Source organism: Globicephala melas, chromosome Y (assembly GCF_963455315.2).
Source record: "Globicephala melas chromosome Y, mGloMel1.2, whole genome shotgun sequence".
NCBI lineage: Eukaryota > Metazoa > Chordata > Mammalia > Artiodactyla > Delphinidae > Globicephala > Globicephala melas.
This window is the reverse complement of record NC_083336.1, coordinates 1,753,223-1,771,693: the sequence shown is the minus strand read 5'-3', so window position 1 is coordinate 1,771,693 and position 18,471 is coordinate 1,753,223.

Below are 18,471 nucleotides of genomic sequence, written 5' to 3'. Positions count from 1 at the left end.
CTCAGAGTGACTCAAAGCTCAGCCTATACCAGCACACACGCACACGCACACACACATGCACAGATGCAGGCCTCACTGTGACTCAATGCACAGCCTATACCAGAACACACACACACCCCAACACGCACTCACACATGGCTCACTGGTACTCAATCAATCGCCTATACCAGCACACACGCACACAGCTCACTGTGACTCAATGCAGTCTGTATCACCACACACTCACACACGCACCCATGAGTCAATAATGCCCATACCAGCACAATAAAGCCCATACCAGCACACAAACTCACATGCACACACACACACAGGAGACTGTGACTGAAAACGCTTCCTGTACCAGCACACACACACACAAACACTACACTGTGACTCAATGCACAGCCTATACGAGCACACATATACACACACACTCAGCTCACAGTGACTGAATACAGAGTCTATATCAGCGCACACACAGACACACAGACACACACAGCCCACTGGGTCTCAATGGTCATCCAGTGCCAGCACACACACACACACACACACACATGCAAACACACACACTAGTTCATGTCAAAGTGGATTAAACCACAGTCCATACCATCACAGACACAAACACACCGCACTACTCACTGTGACTCAATGCAGTCTACACCAGCAAATACACACACACACATACACACACAACTCCCACACATTTAACTGTGAGTGCTGTGACTATAGCAGCTCACCACACACACATGGTTCACTGTGACTCAATGCACAGCCAATATCTGTACACACACACACACACACCACTCAGTGATTCAATGCAAATCCCATATCAGCATACACATACACATACACTCACCTAGGTGTGACTCAATTTTAGGCCTATAGCAGCACACACACACACCTTACTGTGACTCATGCAGACTCTACAGCACCAAATACACAAACACTAACACAGGGCTGGGATTCAATGCACAGTCCATACCAGCAAAGGCACACACACCACACCACACTGTGACTCAATGCTCAGATTATACCAGCACACACACACGGCTCACTCTGTCCTAGTGCACAGCATATAACATCACACACACACACACCCCACACTGTGACTCAATGTGCAGCCTGTACCTGCACATACACACACACACACCTCACTGTGACAAAAAGTGGAGCCTATACCAGCACACACACACCACTGTGTGAAACAACGGTCAGCATATACCAGAACACGCAGACACACACACACATAACTGTGACTCAATGCACAGACTATACCAGCGTGCACACAAACACACAGCACTCTGACTCAATGTACAATGTATACCAAAACACACAAGCATACACACACACCTCAGTGGGACTCAATGCACAGCCTATACCAGCACACACACATACACACCTGCACAGATACAGGGTTCACTGTGACTCACTGCACAGCCTATAGAAGAACACACACACATACCATCATGCACACACACATGGCTGACCGTGACTCAATCAATCGCGTATACCAGCACACACACACACGACTCACTGTGACTCAATGCAGTCTTTAGCACAACAAACACAGACACACACACCCCATGGAATCAATGAAAGCCCACCAACACACACACTCTCATACACACACACACACGGCTCACTGTGACTCAATGCACAGTCTGTATCACCACACACACACACACACATACACCTCAGTTACTCAATGCAAAGACCATACGAGCACACAAACACACAAACACAAATAACTGATTAAATGCTCCACACATACTAGTGCACACACACACAGACATGCTCACTGTGATTCAAGGCACTGTGATTCTACACGAGCACAGTAACACACAAACAACTCATTTTGACTCAATGCGCAGTCTACAGCAGCACACACACACACATAACTCACTGTGACTCAATCCACAGCCTATATCAGCACACAGACACACACAAGGCTCACTGTGATTCAATGAAATCTGTAGCACCACACACACACACACAAACACACACATACACCTCAGTGACTCAATGCAAAGCCCATACGAACACTCACAGACACACACCTAACTGTGATTCAGTGCTCAACCTCTACCAGCACACAGACGCACACACAGACACACACACACATGCACGGCTCATTCTGACATAATGTACAGTTCTTACCAGCACAAACACATGCAACACATCTCACTGTAACTCAATGCTCAGACTGTACTTGCACACACACAAGGCTCACTGTGAGTCAATGCACAGCCTATACCAGCAGAGACACACACACACTGCTCTCTATGACACAGTGCACATCCTGTACCATCACACACACACAGCTTATTGTGATGCAGTAGAGACTCTACACAACCAAATACACACACACACACGCACAGCTCACTGTGATTCCATGCAGACTCCATACCAGGGCACAAAAACACACAGCACACAACTCAGTGTGATTCAATGCTCACTTTATACCAAAACACACATAGACACACACACGGTTCTCTGTGACTCAGTGCACAGTCCATACCAGCACCGCACACACACTCACAGCTCACCTTGAATCAAAGCACAGCCTACCCCAGCAAACACACACACACAGTTCACTGTGACTCAACGCACAGGCTATACCAGCACACACACATATACACACACAGCTTACTGCGACACAATACAGTCTCTACACCACCAAATACACACACACACACATGCACAGCTCTATGTGATTCCATGCACATTCCATGCCAGTGCATACAGTCACACAGAACACACCTCAGTTTGACTCAATGCTCACAGTATGCCAAAACATACATAGACACACACACATGGCTCCCTGTTACTTAGTGCACAGTGTATGCTAGCAGAGTTACACACACAAAGAAACACACATGGCTCACTGTGAATCAATACACAGCCTGTACCTCCACACACACACACATACAAACACTCACACACAGCTTAGTGTGACTCAATGCAAAGCATATACCAGCACGTGCACCCACACACACACTCACCTCCATGTGACTGAGTGCACAGCCTGTACCAGCACACACACATACAAAAACTCACACATGGTTGTGACTCAATGTACAATCCACACCAGCACATACACACACATGACACCTCAGTGTGATCCAATGCTCAGTTTATACCAGCACAACCACACGGCTCACTGTGACTCAGTGCACAGCGTATGACATCACACACACACACACATACACCTCACTGTGACTCAATGTGCAGCCTGTACCTGCACAGAAACAAACACACACATCACTGTGATGCGATATGCAACCTATACCAGCACACACACACACACACACACACCAAAGTGTGACTCGATGGTCATCCTACATGAGAACACACAGACACACACATCCCTCACTGTGACACAATGCACAGTCTATACCAGCCTGCACACACTCACATGACACTGTGACTCAATGCACAATCTGTAATAGCCCACACACGAACATGTACACACCTTATTGTGATTCAATGCACAGCCTATATGTGAACACACACACATACTAACATGCACTCACACATGTCTCACGATGACTCAATCGCCTGTACAAGCACACACACATGGCTCACTGGGAGTCAGTGCCCACTCCATACCAGCACCAAACACACAACACAGCTCACTGTGACTCAAGGCACAGTGTATGGCAGCACACACACACAGGCACACTCCTACCCACATCTCACTGTGCCGGTAAGCCTGTGAAAGCACACGCACAATGAAACAAACACACTTCACTGTGACTCACTGCATATCCTATACCAGTGCACTCTCACACACACACGCATGGCTGACTGTGAATGAATGCACACTCTATACCTGGAAACACACAAACACACACACACACACGGCTCCCTGTGACTCAGTGCACAGGATATGCTAGCAGACATACACACACAGAGAAGCACATACAGCAAACTGTGAGTCAATCCACAGCCCATACCTCGACACATGCACACATACTGACACTCAAAAACACAGCTCAGTGTGATTCAATGCAAATCCTATACCAGAAAGTGCACACACACACACACAAACCTCCCTATGAATCAGTGCATAGCGTATAACATCACACACATACACCTCACTGTGACTCAATGTGCTGCCTCTACCTGCACATACACCCACAAACAACTCAATATGACTCAATGTGCAGGCTGTACCAGCACACACACACACATGTGCACACACACCTCAGTGTGCCTCAATTGTCAGCCTATACCAGAACACACAGACACAAACACCTCTCACTCTGACTCAATGCACAACCTATACCAGCATGCACACACACTCACATGGCACAGTGAATCAAGGCACAATGTTACAAGCACATGCACACACACCTCAGAGTGACTCAAAGCTCAGCCTATACCAGCACACACGCACAGGCACACACACATGCACAGATGCAGGCCTCACTGTGACTCAATGCACAGCCTATACCAGAACACACACACACCCCAACACGCACTCACACATGGCTCACTGGTAATCAATCGCCTATACCAGCACACATGCACACAGCTCACTGTGACTCAATGCAGTCTGTATCACCACACACTCACACACACACGCATGAGTCAATAATGCCCATACCTGCACAATAAAGCCCATATCAGCACACAAACTCACATGCACACACACACACCCGAGACTGTGACTGAAAACGCTTCCTGTACCAGCACACACACACACAAACACTACACTGTGACTCAATGCACAGCCTATACGAGCACACATATACACACACACACACAGCTCACAGTGACTGAATACAGAGTCTATATCAGCGCACACACAGACACACAGACACACAAAGCCCACTGTGTCTCAATGGTCATTCAGTGCCAGCACACACACACACACACAGACATGCAAACACACACACTAGTTCATGTCAAAGTGGATTAAACCACAGTCCATACCATCACAGACACAAACACACCGCACTACTCACTGTGACTCAATGCACAGTCTACACCAGCAAATACACACACACACATACACACACAACTCCCACACATTTATCTGTGACTCAGTGCTGTGACTATAGCAGCTCGCCACACACACATCGTTCACTGTGACTCAATGCACAGCCAATAACTGTACACACATACACACACACACACCGCTCAGTGATTCAATGCAAATCCCATATCAGCATACACATACACATACACTCACCTAGGTGTGACTCAATTCTAGGCCTATAGCAGCACACACACACACCTTACTGTGACTCATGCAGACTCTACAGCACCAAATACACAAACACTAACACAGGGCTGGGATTCAATGCACAGTCCATACCAGCAAAGGCACACACACCACACCACACTGTGACTCAATGCTCAGATTATACCAGCACACACACACGGCTCACTGTGTCCTAGTGCACAGCATATAACATCACACACACACACCCCCCACACTGTGACTCAATGTGCAGCCTGTACCTGCACATACACACACACACACCTCACTGTGACAAAAAGTGGAGCCTATACCAGCACACACACTCCCCTGTGTGACACAACGGTCAGCCTATACCAGAACACGCAGACACACACACACATAACTGTGACTCAATGCACAGACTATACCAGCGTGCACACAAACACACAGCACTCTGACTCAATGTACAATGTATACCAAAACACACAAGCATACACACACACCTCAGTGGGACTCAATGCACAGCCTATAGAAGAACACACACACATACACACCTGCACAGATACAGGGTTCACTGTGACTCAATGCACAGCCTATAGAAGAACACACACACATACCATCATGCACACACACACGACTCACTGTGACTCAATGCAGTCTCTAGCACAACAAACACAGACACACACACCCCATGGAATCAATGAAAGCCCACCAACACACACACTCTCATACACACACACACATGGCTCACTGTGACTCAATGCACAGTCTGTATCACCGCACACACACACACATACACCTCAGTTACTCAATGCAAAGACCATACGAGCACACAAACACACAAACACAAATAACTGATTAAATGCTCCACACATACTAGTGCACACACACACAGACATGCTCACTGTGATTCAAGGCACAGTCTACACGAGCACAGTAACACACAAACAACTCATTTTGACTCAATGCGCAGTGTACAGCAGCACACACACACACATAACTCACTGTGACTCAATCCACAGCCTATATCAGCACACAGACACACACAAGGCTCACTGTGATTCAATGAAATCTGTAGCACCACACACACACACAAACACACACATACACCTCAGTGACTCAATGCAAAGCCCATACGAACACTCACAGACACACACCTAACTGTGATTCAGTGCTCAACTTCTACCAGCACACAGACGCACACACAGACACACACACACATGCACGGCTCATTCTGACATAATGTACAGTTCTTACCAACACAAACACATGCAACACATCTCACTGTAACTCAATGCTCAGACTGTACTTGCACACACACAAGGCTCACTGTGAGTCAATGCACAGCCTATACCAGCAGAGACACACACACACTGCTCTCTATGACACAGTGCACATCCTGTACCATCACACACACACACAGCTTATTGTGATGCAATAGAGACTCTACACAACCAAATACACACACACACGCACAGCTCACTGTGATTCCATGCAGACTCCATACCAGGGCACAAAAACACACAGCACACAACTCAGTGTGATTCAATGCTCACTTTATACCAAAACACACATAGACACACACACGGTTCTCTGTGACTCAGTGCACAGTCCATACCAGCACCGCACACACACTCACAGCTCACCTTGAATCAAAGCACAGCCTACCCCAGCAAACACACACACACAGTTCACTGTGACTCAATGCACAGGCTATACCAGCACACACACATATACACACACAGCTTACTGCGACACAATACAGTCTCTACACCACCAAATACACACACACACACATGCACAGCTCTATGTGATTCCATGCACATTCCATGCCAGTGCATACAGTCACACAGAACACACCTCAGTTCGACTCAATGCTCACAGTATGCCAAAACATACATAGACACACACACATGGCTCCCTGTTACTTAGTGCACAGTGTATGCTAGCAGAGTTACACACACAAAGAAACACACATGGCTCACTGTGAATCAATACACAGCCTGTACCTCCACACACACACACATACAAACACTCACACACAGCTTAGTGTGACTCAATGCAAAGCATATACCAGCACGTGCACCCACACACACACTCACCTCCCTGTGACTGAGTGCACAGCCTGTACCAGCACACACACATACAAAAACTCACACATGGTTGTGACTCAATGTACAATCCACACCAGCACATACACACACATGACACCTCAGTGTGATCCAATGCTCAGTTTATACCAGCACAACCACACGGCTCACTGTGACTCAGTGCACAGCGTATGACATCACACACACACACACACATACACCTCACTGTGACTCAATGTGCAGCCTGTACCTGCACAGAAACAAACACACACATCACTGTGATGTGATATGCAACCTATACCAGCGCACACACACACACACACACACACACCAAAGTGTGACTCGATGGTCATCCTACATGAGAACACACAGACACACACATCCCTCACTGTGACACAATGCACAGTCTATACCAGCCTGCACACACTCACATGACACTGTGACTCAATGCACAATCTGTAATAGCCCACACACGAACACGTACACACCTTATTGTGATTCAATGCACAGCCTATATGTGAACACACACACATACTAACATGCACTCACACATGTCTCACGATGACTCAATCGCCTGTACAAGCACACACACATGGCTCACTGGGAGTCAGTGCCCACTCCATACCAGCACCAAACACACAACACAGCTCACTGTGACTCAAGGCACAATGTATGGCAGCACACACACACAGGCACACTCATACCCACATCTCACTGTGCCGGTAAGCCTGTGAAAGCACACGCACAATGAAACAAACACCCCTCACTGTGACTCACTGCATATCCTATACCAGTGCACTCTCACACACACACACATGGCTGACTGTGAATGAATGCACACTCTATAACTGGAAACACACAAACACACACACACACACAGCTCCCTGTGACTCAGTGCACAGGATATGCTAGCAGACATACACACACAGAGAAGCACATACAGCAAACTGTGAGTCAATCCACAGCCCATACCTCGACACATGCACACATACTGACACTCAAAAACACAGCTCAGTGTGATTCAATGCAAATCCTATACCAGAAAGTGCACACACACACACACAAACCTCCCTATGAATCAGTGCATAGCGTATAACATCACACACATACACCTCACTGTGACTCAATGTGCTGCCTCTACCTGCACATACACCCACAAACAACTCAATATGACTCAATGTGCAGGCTGTACTAGCACACACACACACATGTGCACACACACCTCAGTGTGCCTCAATTGTCAGCCTATACCAGAACACACAGACACAAACACCTCTCACTCTGACTCAATGCACAACCTATACCAGCATGCACACACACTCACATGGCACAGTGAATCAAGGCACAATGTTACAAGCACATGCACACACACCTCAGAGTGACTCAAAGCTCAGCCTATACCAGCACACACGCACACGCACACACACATGCACAGATGCAGGCCTCACTGTGACTCAATGCACAGCCTATACCAGAACACACACACACCCCAACACGCACTCACACATGGCTCACTGGTACTCAATCAATCGCCTATACCAGCACACACGCACACAGCTCACTGTGACTCAATGCAGTCTGTATCACCACACACTCACACACGCACCCATGAGTCAATAATGCCCATACCAGCACAATAAAGCCCATACCAGCACACAAACTCACATGCACACACACACACACGAGACTGTGACTGAAAACGCTTCCTGTACCAGCACACACACACACAAACACTACACTGTGACTCAATGCACAGCCTATGCGAACACACATATACACACACACTCAGCTCACAGTGACTGAATACAGAGTCTATATCAGCGCACACACAGACACACAGACACACACAGCCCACTGTGTCTCAATGGTCATCCAATGCCAGCACACACACACACACAGACACGCAAACACACACACTAGTTCATGTCAAAGTGGATTAAACCACAGTCCATACCATCAGAGACACAAACACACCGCACTACTCACCGTGACTCAATGCACAGTCTACACCAGCAAATACACATACACACACAACTCCCACACATTTAACTGTGACTCAGTGCTGTGACTATAGCAGCTCGCCACACACACACGGTTCACTGTGACTCAATGCACAGCCAATAACTGTACACACATACACACACACACACCGCTCAGTGATTCAATGCAAATCCCATATCAGCATACACATACACATACACTCACCTAGGTGTGACTCAATTCTAGGCCTATAGCAGCACACACACACACCTTACTGTGACTCATGCAGACTCTACAGCACCAAATACACAAACACTAACACAGGGCTGGGATTCAATGCACAGTCCATACCAGCAAAGGCACACACACCACACCACACTGTGACTCAATGCTCAGATTATACCAGCACACACACACGGCTCACTGTGTCCAAGTGCACAGAATATAACAACACACACACACACACCCCACATTGTGACTCAATGTGCAGCCTGTACCTGCACATACACACACACACACCTCACTGTGACAAAAAGTGGAGCCTATACCAGCACACACACTCCCCTGTGTGACACAACGGTCAGCCTATACCAGAACACGCAGACACACACACACATAACTGTGACTCAATGCACAGACTATACCAACGTGCACACAAACACACAGCACTCTGACTCAATGTACAATGTATACCAAAACACACAAGCATACACACACACCTCAGTGGGACTCAATGCACAGCCTATACCAGCACACACACATACACACCTGCACAGATACAGGGTTCACTGTGACTCAATGCACAGCCTATAGAAGAACACACACACATACCATCATGCACACACACATGGCTGACCGTGACTCAATCAATCGCGTATACCAGCACACACACACACACGACTCACTGTGACTCAATGCAGTCTCTAGCAGAACAAACACAGACACACACACCCCATGGAATCAATGAAAGCCCACCAACACACACACTCTCATACACACACACACACGGCTCACTGTGACTCAATGCACAGTCTGTATCACCACACACACACACATACACCTCAGATACTCAATGCAAAGACCATACGAGCACACAAACACACAAACACAAATAACTGATTAAATGCTCCACACATACTAGTGCACACACACACAGACATGCTCACTGTGATTCAAGGCACAGTCTACACGAGCACAGTAACACACAAACAACTCATTTTGACTCAATGCGCAGTGTACAGCAGCACACACACACATAACTCACTGTGACTCAATCCACAGCCTATATCAGCACACAGACACACACAAGGCTCACTGTGATTCAATGAAATCTGTAGCACCACACACACACACAAACACACACATACACCTCAGTGACTCAATGCAAAGCCCATACGAACACTCACAGACACACACCTAACTGATTCAGTGCTCAACCTCTACCAGCACACAGATGCACACACAGACACACACACACATGCACGCCTCATTCTGACATAATGTACAGTTCTTACCAGCACAAACACATGCAACACATCTCACTGTAACTCAATGCTCAGACTGTACTTGCACACACACAAGGCTCACTGTGAGTCAATGCACAGCCTATACCAGCAGAGACACACACACACTGCTCTCTATGACACAGTGCACATCCTGTACCATCACACACACACACAGCTTATTGTGATGCAGTAGAGTCTCTACACAACCAAATACACACACACACACGCACAGCTCACTGTGATTCCATGCAGACTCCATACCAGGGCACAAAAACACACAGCACACAACTCAGTGTGATTCAATGCTCACTTTATACCAAAACACACATAGACACACACACGGTTCTCTGTGACTCAGTGCACAGTCCATACCAGCACCGCACACACACTCACAGCTCACCTTGAATCAAAACACAGCCTACCCCAGCAAACACACACACACAGTTCACTGTGACTCAATGCACAGGCTATACCAGCACACACACATATACACACACAGCTTACTGCGACACAATACAGTCTCTACACCACCAAATACACACACACACACATGCACAGCTCTATGTGATTCCATGCACATTCCATGCCAGTGCATACAGTCACACAGAACACACCTCAGTTTGACTCAATGCTCACAGTATGCCAAAACATACATAGACACACACACATGGCTCCCTGTTACTTAGTGCACAGTGTATGCTAGCAGAGTTACACACACAAAGAAACACACATGGCTCACTGTGAATCAATACACAGCCTGTACCTCCACACACACACACACACACATACAAACACTCACACACAGCTTAGTGTGACTCAATGCAAAGCATATACCAGCACGTGCACCCACACACACACTCACCTCCCTGTGACTGAGTGCACAGCCTGTACCAGCACACACACATACAAAAACTCACACATGGTTGTGACTCAATGTACAATCCACACCAGCACATACACACACATGACACCTCAGTGTGATCTAATGCTCAGTTTATACCAGCACAACCACACGGCTCACTGTGACTCAGTGCACAGCGTATGACATCACACACACACAGACACATACACCACACTGTGACTCAATGTGCAGCCTGTACCTGCACAGAAACAAACACACACATCACTGTGATGCGATATGCAACCTATACCAGTACACACACACACACACACACCAAAGGGTGACTCGATGGTCATCCTACATGAGAACACACAGACACACACATCCCTCACTGTGACACAATGCACAGTCTATACCAGCCTGCACACCCTCACATGACACTGTGACTCAATTCACAATCTGTAATAGCCCACACACGAACACGTACACACCTTATTGTGATTCAATGCACAGCCTATATGTGAACACACACACATACTAACATGCACTCACACATGTCTCACGATGACTCAATCGCCTGTACAAGCACACACACATGGCTCACTGGGAGTCAGTGCCCACTCCATACCAGCACCAAACACACAACACAGCTCACTGTGACTCAAGGCACAGTGTATGGCAGCACACACACACAGGCACACTCATACCCACATCTCACTGTGCCGGTAAGCCTGTGAAAGCACACGCACAATGAAACAAACACCCCTCACTGTGACTCACTGCATATCCTATACCAGTGCACTCTCACACACACACACATGGCTGACTGTGAATGAATGCACACTCTATAACTGGAAACACACAAACACACACACACACAGCTCCCTGTGACTCAGTGCACAGGATATGCTAGCAGACATACACACACAGAGAAGCACATACAGCAAACTGTGAGTCAATCCACAGCCCATACCTCGACACATGCACACATACTGACACTCAAAAACACAGCTCAGTGTGATTCAATGCAAATCCTATACCAGAAAGTGCACACACACACACACAAACCTCCCTATGAATCAGTGCATAGCGTATAACATCACACACATACACCTCACTGTGACTCAATGTGCTGCCTCTACCTGCACATACACCCACAAACAACTCAATATGACTCAATGTGCAGGCTGTACCAGCACACACACACACATGTGCACACACACCTCAGTGTGCCTCAATTGTCAGCCTATACCAGAACACACAGACACAAACACCTCTCACTCTGACTCAATGCACAACCTATACCAGCATGCACACACACTCACATGGCACAGTGAATCAAGGCACAATGTTACAAGCACATGCACACACACCTCAGAGTGACTCAAAGCTCAGCCTATACCAGCACACACGCACACGCACACACACATGCACAGATGCAGGCCTCACTGTGACTCAATGCACAGCCTATACCAGAACACACACACACCCCAACACGCACTCACACATGGCTCACTGGTACTCAATCAATCGCCTATACCAGCACACACGCACACAGCTCACTGTGACTCAATGCAGTCTGTATCACCACACACTCACACACGCACCCATGAGTCAATAATGCCCATACCAGCACAATAAAGCCCATACCAGCACACAAACTCACATGCACACACACACACACGAGACTGTGACTGAAAACGCTTCCTGTACCAGCACACACACACACAAATACTACACTGTGACTCAATGCACAGCCTATACGAGCACACATATACACACACACACACAGCTCACAGTGACTGAATACAGAGTCTATATCAACGCACACACAAACACACAGACACACACAGCCCACTGTGTCTCAATGGTCATCCAGTGCCAGCACACACACACACACACACGCAAACACACACACTAGTTCATGTCAAAGTGGATTAAACCACAGTCCATACCATCACAGACACAAACACACCGCACTACTCACTGTGACTCAATGCACAGTCTACACCAGCAAATACACACACACACATACACACACAACTCCCACACATTTAACTGTGACTCAGTGCTGTGACTATAGCAGCTCACCACACACACATGGTTCACTGTGACTCAATGCACAGCCAATAACTGTACACACACACACACACACCGCTCAGTGATTCAATGCAAATCCCATATCAGCATACACATACACATACACTCACCTAGGTGTGACTCAATTCTAGGCCTATAGCAGCACACACACACACCTTACTGTGACTCATGCAGACTCTACAGCACCAAATACACAAACACTAACACAGGGCTGGGATTCAATGCACAGTCCATACCAGCAAAGGCACACACACCACACCACACTGTGACTCAATGCTCAGATTATACCAGCACACACACACGGCTCACTGTGTCCTAGTGCACAGCATATAACATCACACACACACACACCCCACACTGTGACTCAATGTGAAGCCTGTACCTGCACATACACACACACACACCTCACTGTGACAAAAAGTGGAGCCTATACCAGCACACACACACCACTGTGTGAAACAACGGTCAGCCTATACCAGAACACGCAGACACACACACACATAACTGTGACTCAATGCACAGACTATACCAGCGTGCACACAAACACACAGCACTCTGACTCAATGTACAATGTATACCAAAACACACAAGCATACACACACACCTCAGTGGGACTCAATGCACAGCCTATACCAGCACACACACATACACACCTGCACAGATACAGGGTTCACTGTGACTCAATGCACAGCCTATAGAAGAACACACACACATACCATCATGCACACACACATGGCTGACTGTGACTCAATCAATCGCGTATACCAGCACACACACACACGACTCACTGTGACTCAATGCAGTCTTTAGCACAACAAACACAGACACACACACCCCATGGAATCAATGAAAGCCCACCAACACACACACTCTCATACACACACACACATGGCTCACTGTGACTCAATGCACAGTCTGTATCACCACACACACACACACACATACACCTCAGTTACTCAATGCAAAGACCATACGAGCACACAAACACACAAACACAAATAACTGATTAAATGCTCCACACATACTAGTGCACACACACACAGACATGCTCACTGTGATTCAAGGCACAGTCTACACGAGCACAGTAACACACAAACAACTCATTTTGACTCAATGCGCAGTCTACAGCAGCACACACACACACATAACTCACTGTGACTCAATCCACAGCCTATATCAGCACACAGACACACACAAGGCTCACTGTGATTCAATGAAATCTGTAGCACCACACACACACACACAAACACACACATACACCTCAGTGACTCTATGCAAAGCCCATACGAACACTCACAGACACACACCTAACTGTGATTCAGTGCTCAACCTCTACCAGAACACAGATGCACACACAGACACACACACACATGCACGGCTCATTCTGACATAATGTACAGTTCTTACCAGCACAAACACATGCAACACATCTCACTGTAACTCAATGCTCAGACTGTACTTGCACACACACAAGGCTCACTGTGAGTCAATGCACAGCCTATACCAGCAGAGACACACACACACTGCTCTCTATGACACAGTGCACATCCTGTACCATCACACACACACAGCTTATTGTGATGCAGTAGAGACTCTACACAACCAAATACACACACACACACGCACAGCTCACTGTGATTCCATGCAGACTCCATACCAGGGCACAAAAACACACAGCACACAACTCAGTGTGATTCAATGCTCACTTTATACCAAAACACACATAGACACACACACGGTTCTCTGTGACTCAGTGCACAGTCCATACCAGCACCGCACACACACTCACAGCTCACCTTGAATCAAAGCACAGCCTACCCCAGCAAACACACACACACAGTTCACTGTGACTCAATGCACAGGCTATACCAGCACACACACATATACACACACAGCTTACTGCGACACAATACAGTCTCTACACCACCAAATACACACACACACACACATGCACAGCTCTATGTGATTCCATGCACATTCCATGCCAGTGCATACAGTCACACAGAACACACCTCAGTTTGACTCAATGCTCACAGTATGCCAAAACATACATAGACACACACACATGGCTCCCTGTTACTTAGTGCACAGTGTATGCTAGCAGAGTTACACACACAAAGAAACACACATGGCTCACTGTGAATCAATACACAGCCTGTACCTCCACACACACACACATACAAACACTCACACACAGCTTAGTGTGACTCAATGCAAAGCATATACCAGCACATGCACCCACACACACACTCACCTCCCTGTGACTGAGTGCACAGCCTGTACCAGCACACACACATACAAAAACTCACACATGGTTGTGACTCAATGTACAATCCACACCAGCACATACACACACATGACACCTCAGTGTGATCCAATGCTCAGTTTATACCAGCACAACCACACGGCTCACTGTGACTCAGTGCACAGCGTATGACATCACACACACACACACATACACCTCACTGTGACTCAATGTGCAGCCTGTACCTGCACAGAAACAAACACACACATCACTGTGATGCGATATGCAACCTATACCAGCACACACACACACACACACACACCAAAGTGTGACTCGATGGTCATCCTACATGAGAACACACAGACACACACATCCCTCACTGTGACACAATGCACAGTCTATACCAGCCTGCACACACTCACATGACACTGTGACTCAATGCACAATCTGTAATAGCCCACACACGAACACGTACACACCTTATTGTGATTCAATGCACAGCCTATATGTGAACACACACACATACTAACATGCACTCACACATGTCTCACGATGACTCAATCGCCTGTACAAGCACACACACATGGCTCACTGGGAGTCAGTGCCCACTCCATACCAGCACCAAACACACAACACAGCTCACTGTGACTCAAGGCACAGTGTATGGCAGCACACACACACAGGCACACTCATACCCACATCTCACTGTGCCGGTAAGCCTGTGAAAGCACACGCACAATGAAACAAACACACTTCACTGTGACTCACTGCATATCCTATACCAGTGCACTCTCACACACACACACATGGCTGACTGTGAATGAATGCACACTCTATACCTGGAAACACACAAACACACACACGGCTCCCTGTGACTCAGTGCACAGGATATGCTAGCAGACATACACACACAGAGAAGCACATACAGCAAACTGTGAGTCAATCCACAGCCCATACCTCGACACATGCACACATACTGACACTCAAAAACACAGCTCAGTGTGATTCAATGCAAATCCTATACCAGAAAGTGCACACACACACACACAAACCTCCCTATGAATCAGTGCATAGCGTATAACATCACACACATACACCTCACTGTGACTCAATGTGCTGCCTCTACCTGCACATACACCCACAAACAACTCAATATGACTCAATGTGCAGGCTGTACCAGCACACACACACACATGTGCACACACACCTCAGTGTGCCTCAATTGTCAGCCTATACCAGAACACACAGACACAAACACCTCTCACTCTGACTCAATGCACAACCTATACCAGCATGCACACACACTCACATGGCACAGTGAATCAAGGCACAATGTTACAAGCACATGCACACACACCTCAGAGTGACTCAAAGCTCAGCCTATACCAGCACACACGCACACGCACATGCACAGATGCAGGCCTCACTGTGACTCAATGCACAGCCTATACCAGAACACACACACACCCCAACACGCACTCACACATGGCTCACTGGTACTCAATCAATCGCCTATACCAGCACACACGCACACAGCTCACTGTGACTCAATGCAGTCTGTATCACCACACACTCACACACACACGCATGAGTCAATAATGCCCATACAAGCACAATAAAGACCATACCAGCACACAAACTCACATGCACACACACACACACGAGACTGTGACTGAAAACGCTTCCTGTACCAGCACACACACACACAAACACTACACTGTGACTCAATGCACAGCCTATACGAGCACACATATACACACACACACACAGCTCACAGTGACTGAATACAGAGTCTATATCAGCGCACACACAGACACACAGACACACACAGCCCACTGTGTCTCAATGGTTATCCAGTGCCAGCACACACATACACACACAGACATGCAAACACACACACTAGTTCATGTCAAAGTGGATTAAACCACAGTCCATACCATCACAGACACAAACACACCGCACTACTCACTGTGACTCAATGCACAGTCTACACCAGCAAATACACACACACACATACACACACAACTCCCACACATTTATCTGTGACTCAGTGCTGTGACTATAGCAGCTCGCCACACACACATGGTTCACTGTGACTCAATGCACAGCCAATAACTGTACACACATACACACACACACACCGCTCAGTGATTCAATGCAAATCCCATATCAGCATACACATACACATACACTCACCTAGGTGTGACTCAATTCTAGGCCTATAGCAGCACACACACACCTTACTGTGACTCATGCAGACTCTACAGCACCAAATACACAAACACTAACACAGGGCTGGGATTCAATGCACAGTCCATACCAGCAAAGGCACACACACCACACCACACTGTGACTCAATGCTCAGATTATACCAGCACACACACACGGCTCACTGTGTCCTAGTGCACAGCATATAACATCACACACACACACACCCCACACTGTGACTCAATGTGCAGCCTGTACCTGCACATACACACACACACACCTCACTGTGACAAAAAGTGGAGCCTATACCAGCACACACACTCCCCTGTGTGACA